Source organism: Bidens hawaiensis, unplaced genomic scaffold (genome assembly GCF_021521415.1).
Source record: "Bidens hawaiensis isolate Kalapana, Puna unplaced genomic scaffold, B.hawaiensis_p1.1 tig00011895_1, whole genome shotgun sequence".
NCBI classification, from domain to species: domain Eukaryota; kingdom Viridiplantae; phylum Streptophyta; class Magnoliopsida; order Asterales; family Asteraceae; genus Bidens; species Bidens hawaiensis.
The window spans coordinates 665,806-674,586 of NW_027491951.1; the positions used below are offsets into that span (position 1 = coordinate 665,806).

General features: G+C 34.4%; 1 pseudogene; it reads right to left on the minus strand.

Annotated features, from left to right (window-relative positions):
* Positions 1-5,732: 5,732 nt before the first annotated feature.
* On the minus strand, positions 5,733-8,472 carry LOC143539425 (putative serine/threonine-protein kinase PBL9 pseudogene; annotated as a pseudogene).
* Positions 8,473-8,781: the final 309 nt, after the last annotated feature.

Genomic DNA, 8,781 nt, shown 5'->3' on the forward strand with positions numbered 1-8,781 from the left:
TGCGGGTTTTCGTGAAGTAACCCGTGAAACTGAGTAGAATGTGAAATGGTATTCAGAATGTTCGATGGAATCTGCCAACACATGTTAACTGTAACGGCGGGTGGTGCGATGCTGGATCTCGCGATAGCATTGGCTGGACGGGCCCGGTCTGCAACTGTCCTCCTCGGTGGTGGATTGTCGCCCATAATCCTATACCTATCGTCGAAGTCAGAAAACATAGGAGAAGAGGATCGACTACCAACGGATGAAGAAGTGGACGATGGTAAAACGGTGAGACGTCTCTCACGAAACTCTCTCTCTCTCTCTCTCTGGCTCGGGAAATACTTCAGTGTCAGGTGGTCCACGAGATCGAGTTTGTCACATACAACTATAAAAATCAATAAAATTAGCCAAACTATTCTAACAAATAAGTAAAGCAAAACAAAAATAATTACAAGTAGCAAACAAGGTAAATCCTAACTCAAGTCGCTCTCAAAACGCCTAAAAACCGTGTCCCCGGCAACGGCGCCAAAAACTTGATGTGCGTCGGATGATGTATCTATAAATGACCCTTACAACTAAGCTTTAAATTTAAAACGAAAATCCTAACACCACACACAACCGGCAAGTGTACCAATCATAAGTAATATAGACCTAGGAAGTCCTAGTATCGAACACAAGGACACGTATAAACGCTACTGATCACTAACCCTAGACAAGACCTACCAAAGAATAATATTTTAATTGATTTTAATTTTTTTTTTCTTTTTAAAACAATCTAACTGTACAAACTGACAAAAGTTACCAAAAATAGAAAACTTAACGGAAAACTAACTGTATTGACTTTGGATGGAGAAAAATGTGTACCTAGGTTTGAGTCAAATTGTAGGCCTAACAAGCAAATGGATTGGATGATATCAAGACACCGGTTCCTAAAGATGACACAACTAAGGATCGCTCATGCTCACTGGATTACCTCTCAGTCTCACTCAACAAACCTTAACTACTCTTAATCGGCTAAAACAACCAAACCGGAAAACAATTGTTAACGTGTTCTAATGTTGACTCGCCTCTCGGTCTCACCAACACTCGACCCTAATGGTAATGAATACTACACAACCAAGGATAGAGGAACAATTTAATTTAAAACAAAATAGATCAACTAGTCGCTCAAAACACCTAAACCGGACAAGAAACAAACTCGCTCTCGCGCAATCCTAATTCTAGCATGCAAAGGTAATGAGACGACCCTAACTTATTATCACCTCTCGGTCTCCAAGAAGGTGTTTAACCGCTGTACTTTAACCAAATATTCATGCAACAAAACACTACGGTTGTACCTACCGCAAACAAACCCTAAACACAAAGTCTAGAATCAAACAAGCACCGATCAATCAATACAAAACTAATTAACCAACGGAAGGTGTTTAAGCAATGAATTAATATAATTTCCAGCCATCAAACACAACCTATTTCATGTCTAAATCAAACTTTACAATAACAATTCAAGTCTATCAATCAAACAATCCATAAAACTCATCAAACACTAGCAATAATCATCATTCCTAGGTAGAACCAACAAGTTTAGCCTAACATGAATTTTGGAAAGCAGCTATTAATCAATAAAAACATCAAATCACCCATTCCAATCATCATAACAATCAATACTAATCATAAACACTTCAATCTTTAAAACAATTGCAAAACTATGTAACAATTGATCAAGAAAAATAAAGTGATGAACAATGTTATAAGAGAAAGGATATGTAATGTTTTGGGGCTGCTCTTGGCTGCAACAATTGATGGACAATTGTTCCCGACACTTGTTCTTGCCTCCTTCTTCTTCCTTAGCCTCCACAAGTCCAACCCTAGCTTCAAACTTTTCTTTCTCTCTTTCCCTCTAGCTGCCGATCGAAACTCAAGGTAGGGGCTTAAGGTTTATTTTTTTTTTTTTGTATTATAATATAAAAGTAGGCTTGGGCTTGTTCATGATGTAAACGGGCCGGGCTTTATGCTTTGTCTTGAAATCGTATGCATCCAAGGTCTTTAAGCTCTTCACGAAGTTCGGTTTTTCTTTCTTCAACCCGTAACCTACATGATACATATAACTATGTAAAACCAATATAAAATAAGTAAAAATACATTAACTATAATATAAAAACTTAGATAAAAGGTGCGGAAAATAAGTGTGTTTTACAACACATCAATTAATATTAAACATATTTTATTTTTGAAAATATTATGTTTCTTAAATTTCGAATATACTATTACGGCATGACCATTTATATTTACGTGTCCATATAAGTTTTGCTCGAAACCGTTACAGGTCATATATACTATATTTTTAATATTGTTTTTTCACATCGTAATGTTACTCTAAATTTCAAATACAAACGCCAATGTTTCTATGTACGCCTCAATATAAGTTTTATTCAATACCGGAATACCCGACTCATGTAATGTGCGACCAAACAGATGGTTTTATATATATATATATATATATATATATATATATAAATAGGGTGGAGTTATAATAAGAAGTGAAGTGTGTCTAAAAAGTGTAAGAAGTAATCTGGTGCGTTAGATTTAGTGATCTGATGGTCTAGATGGAAAGTGTGTTTTTTAGGCGGTGTGTTTTATTTTAATACTTGTTTTATAACACTCTAAGGGCATAATTGTCTAGTGTGTTATATTATATATGGAAACAAAATTAAATTACAACACCAAAAACACATCGTAATCTGTATTACGGTGTGTTTTAAAACACAACACCAAATATTAATCCATATTTAGAACACAACATCAAGAACACCAAGAACAAAAACACACCAATAATTAAAACATAATTAGTATTAATTCTAACTAAAAATATATATATTAAAGCATAGCATATTAAGCCGACGATGTTTCATTCACCTCCGCCGTCACCACCACCGCCTCTGCCGACGTACACCCCCACTCCACCGTCACCACCATCCACCTCCCGACGTCGGTAAACCGCCGTGTTACGCCATAACAGTCATGTTCCGCCACCTCCGTACGCCATATTCCGGCCGTACACCGTCGTGTTCCTGCACCACGCTTTTTCCGACGGTAAAATCCAACCAAGAACTGTCCAATAAGTGACATGTTTCGCCACCGCCATACACCATATTCCGGCCGTACATGTATTCCGGCCTATTCCGGCCATACACCATATTGCCCATACAATATTGAAATACATACCATTGCAAGAAGACGATTTTAGACGTACAATATCCATTGCAAGAAGACGATTTTAGACGTACAATATCAACCACAAAGTTCATTACATAAAAAAGCCGCTTATATTTATAGAAAACCAGAGTGTTTTCTCTTGATTGTTGAATGGGAAATGCAATTGATTTTAAGAATTATTGAGGAGTAATATGGTGTATGATTTTAATTAATTGATGTATAATATGATCTGTGATTAATCATCGATTGAACACAAAAACAAAAAATATGGGATGTCAGTTAATAGAGATTTTATTCCATAATTAAGATAATTGAGCGTTGACTATCTTACCTCTATGTGTTTTATCAAATCTAACGGTCCGGATCTCTTCCTATGCTTCTTATGAAAAAGTAACTTTTTATTTTAACCTTGCTCATGCAAGAAGTCAATTTATAGCGAGAAGTGCGATAAATCAATCTGGACCATTGATTACATTAATTAATGGTATATATTGATAATGACAGACTAGTAATTATTAATAATCACATATACATGTTTTTTAATGTGAAAAGGGTTTTTTTTTGTATTTTTTAATGTATACACTCCATAATAAAACTCCAACTTGTTACTCCTAAAATTAAGCTAAAAGCATTTATAATTATAAAAACATAAACGGTTTAATATTAGCTACATTTAATATTCGATATTTTTGAAATTGGTATAATATTTGTTCTTTGTTAACGTTCTTTAACTAACGATATGGGGAAAAACAAGTTAATACTTTTATGGATTATATGCCATCGTAATATACACAACATCAATTTTACATGCACTACATTATTAATTATGACTACACAACATTTGAAAGTGTATTTATACTACATTAGTTTTACCTGCACTATGTTAGTTACGTCTACACAACATTTGAAAGTGTGCCTACACTACGCTAGCTTTGCCTACACTACATTAGTTATGACTACACAGCATTTGGAAGTGTACCTACACTACATTAGTTTTGCCTACACTACATTAGTTACGACTACACAGTATCTGAAAGTGTGCATACACTACATTAGTTTTGCCTTACACCATAGTAGTTATGACTATGCAACATTTAAAGTGTGCCTACACTATATTACTTTTGTCTACACTAAATTAATTACGACTACACAACATCTGAAAGTGTGCCTACACTACATTAGTTATGACTACGTAATATTTGTAAGTGTGTCTACACTACATTAATTTCGACTACACAATGTCTTAAAGTGTCCCTACACAACATTACATATCTAACCTACGGTATATTAATTGATTGAAAATCAAAGAAAAACAACTTCAAATTTGAGATTAAATAAAAAATAATAATAATTAGCGATGTTTTAAATAAAATGATTTTTGATAAAAATAGATTTTAATGGTTTAAATTTTAAATGAAATAAAAAAATAGTTTGTAACTTACCAATAGTTAATAACTTATCATTAATTAAACTATTAATAAGTATGCGTTACAAAATAAAACAATTTATATTTTACTCATATACCCATGTATTTAAATAATTAGAAAATAAAAAAGAAATTTTTTGATTGGTTAAAATTTCTTCTCGCACTTCTCGCACTAAAAATACTTCTGAAATGAACCTAATCCTATATATATATATATATACATATACTAGCTAAGAGCCCGCACGTTGCGGCGGGAACACAACGCAGATTCAATCGGTAGGGGATCGTTCGGTTTTGATTTATGGTTTCGTTTAGGTTTTGTTTTAGTTTTTTGGCTTTTGGTTTCGGTGTTCGTTTTTGGTTTCGATTTTTGGTGTCGTTTAGGTTTTAGTTTCAATTTATTTGTGTTTTGGTTTCATTTGTTTTTTTTTTTCGGTTAGGATTCTCATTCATTCATTTATGACAGTGAACATTTGTTTACTTCCGTTCATAAAAGTTGTTTTATATCCGTTTGTTTATGTATATTCGTTTACGTTCATTTATTTGATAAAACACAAAAAAATGCTTATAGCTGTTATGGTTACAATTCTCCTGGTAAAAACATTATTCAGTTTTGGATTTCGTTTAGGTTTATTTTTAGTTGTTTGGTTTTTGGTTTCGGTTTCATTTATTTTTATTTCAGGTTTTTGGTTTCGGTTTCGATTTTTGGTTTTGGTTAGGTTTTGTTTCAATTTTTTGGTTTTTGGTTTCGGTATTCGTTTTTGGTTTTGATTTTTGGTTTCGTTTAGGTTTTAGTTTCAGTTTTTTTGGGCTTTGGTTTCGTTCAGTTTTTTTTTTCGGTTTTGATTCCCGTTCATTCATTTAAGAAAGTGAACATTTGTTTATTTCGGTTCATTTAAGTTGTTCTATATCCGTTTGTTTGTGTACATTCGTTTACGTTCATTTATTTGATCAAGAAACACAAAAAATGCTTACAGCTGTTTTGTTTACAATTTCAATTCACAACAGTCCGCACTCGTATATAATGAAATTCAAATTTTCACTTATCAGCAGGTCAACTAATACAAACTAAATCCACTGCAACTTATTTATAACCAACCGCCACTAATAATTAGTATTCATTTCTTGACATCAGTTGGTATGTAGAAAATGTTGAGGCAGGCCCAGCACTATCACCACTCGAAAGATCTCCAGAGCTCGATCTCCTTGGCCGGGCTCCATGACTCGAGTGTCTTCTGGGCCGGGTCTCTGCTGGCTCCTGAAGCCTCTCGAGTTGTTTGACCACTTCCGCAATAGTGGGCCTAAACCTGGGCTCAAACAATAAATACGTTAACGATATTCTTCCAACTGCGTAAGCGGCTTCTAGTGTGTACTGGCCCTCGAGACGGTTATCTAAAACCCGTAAAACTTTATGTTTGTTGGCCAAGTAGGGCTTGGCCCATTCAACTAAACTGTGTTTGCCCATTTGTCTGTTTTTGTCTACTACTCGTTGGGCCGATAACATTTCGAGAAGATCCACCCCAAAACTATAAGCATCACCCTTAGCTGTTAAATGACCTAAAATAAGAGAAACCAAAATAGCATTAGCAATAAAGAACAAAATTTGGGATTTTGACACGAATCGAGTGAAGCTAAAACAAGCTCGAGCCCAAAAATAAACTTCTTTAACAAGCGTGCCCGAGCCAGAGCTTCATTTCTTAAGCTCAAGCTTGATCGCAAGCTTAATTGAGCCTAGTATTTGTATAAATTTTATTTAATATATTTATATAATAATAGTTATTATATATAAAAGTATATAAAAATAACTAAAATGGTAAAAATTATATATGACAGTTACAAATAAGATATAAATAAAAAACAATTATAAATGTATATAAAACAATTAGAAAATATTAAGCGAGCCAAACCCGAGCTTAAAAACCACTCACGAGCCAAGATCAAGCTTTAGAAAAATAGAGTTCAAACGGGCTTGAGCTCGGGATCAGCTCAATTCGACTCGTTTACACCCCTTGGTCTGCATACCGGTGGCTAGATACTCAGGAGCTGTGTATCCATGGGTCCCCATGACCCGAGTCGAGACGTGACTTATCACCAACAGGTCCATCGTTGGCTAGCCCAAAATCCGACAGCTTTGCATTGTAGTTCTGCATGTACACAACTTTAAAGTATAGTAAAGTAAATGTTATTATAAATGTTATTATAAAGTATAGTAAAGTAAACACTAATATATAACCTGGTAATGAGCAAGGAGATCCATATATTCAAATGCGAGATGTGAACAGAACATAACCCAAAATTTCAAGAATACCATGGCGTATGTATTTTCTGTAATCCATTCCAGCGGTGCGCGTAAGTTTTAGAATAGCATAGGTTTTGACTGGACCTTCGAGAAACGTTACCACCTGTTACAAAACACAAGAGCAATCTATTCAACTTGTTGATCGTCTTACATCTGCAAAGAGTAAAACCCAATTTTAAGAAGTAAAGAACTGAAAAGTATCATCCGGTTGATCAAGAGCATGACCTGATTAGTGAAATTTAATAAATTGATAAAATTAATTGGTTAATTGGAGCTATGTTGACAAAATAAAAAATCTAGAAATAAAAAATCCAATTCGGGTCAGTAACTTCCCAAATGACCAAACTACCCTTGTCACGACTAACACAATTTTGGGTATACTATTTCACATTTTTGTCCAAACTGACACCAAGTTGGGTGTAACATAAATTTGAATACTTTCTTAAAGGAGGAACTCGGGCCATATATTATTCATCTCTTAGCAGGTGGATCTCGAGGTATGTTTTATCACAGGTCGAATTGGGTTATGTTTTACCTCCTAATGGGTCAATCCGGGATCTCAGATATCTCATAACGGGTTGATCCAGGTTAGATTTTATGTATAACGGGTAAGAGGAACGGTAATTTCACATCTATTAACATATTCTTAAAACAACCTATTCTTGACATAGTACACTTTCAACAAGAATCAATAAGCCTCATTACCCTACAAAACTAAAAAAAAACATCACTAAACATAACAAAGCATGTAGTAACTAAAACGCTATAAGCAACCTACTGTTATTAAATACATTAAAACAAATAATTATAAAGAAACACATATACCAAATCAAATGAAGGAAAAACATTAAACAGCCATGTTACGGACGTATTCCAATACAACCATGTTATGTACATAGTATACTTTCAATTAGATTAAAAAAAGGCTCATTATCCTTATATCCTATAAACAAAACAAATATCCCTAACCATAGCAAAGCTCTGTTCAAATCAATTCAGTGCAACTATAAGCTACAAAAAAACAAGTTGTATATTATATCCTTTCATAACAATTACACATTTATAACAAGCACACAAGCATACAACTTCTTATATTTATTTAATAACAATCATACACTCATATCAATCATACATCCATACCAGTAGGCAGTAGCCCACATATGCATTTACTAAGTTCAAAACCTATGGATAATCTATTGTAATTATACAAGTGAACAGCATGTACATATCCGAATCACCAAAACTAAAGAAAAATAAAAAATCCATGGAGGTTATTTAAACAACTCTTTTATATGTAAAGAACCAAAGGCCTCCTAATCTTGGTGGCTATACGACACTATTATATGTTGTAATTAGCCCCTTCCACAAATATCCTTTTTGTTTCATACAAATATAAACAGGCACTTCAGTGCCCTCATAAGCTTATTAGTGATAACAACGCCATATAATAATATTAGATATAAGTATATATTCTCACAAAGAGGGACACCATTTGCTCCTTAATCAACGCCAACACCTGATTGTGGTTCCATGCGACACCATCACCCACCATTACATTTCAGACTACGTGTGGTGGTAGATTATCACTGTCGACGCACTCGGTTCTGAACCACATTAATCACCGCCGCCCTTTCTGCACTGGTAGGCCAGTTAGCTGCAAAACCGGGAGGTTCACCCCGTTAACGATATCAACTGCAGCCATTGGTTTTTCATCTATGTGTCTTGCTTCCTTTAGCACAACCAAACATTTCATTCATAATCCATAAGACCACAATGACAATTGTGACAGTCGCTTGGTTTACCTGGAATGCTTTAGGCACTTTGACATCAGAAACTCAAGACGAACCGGAAAAGATTGAAT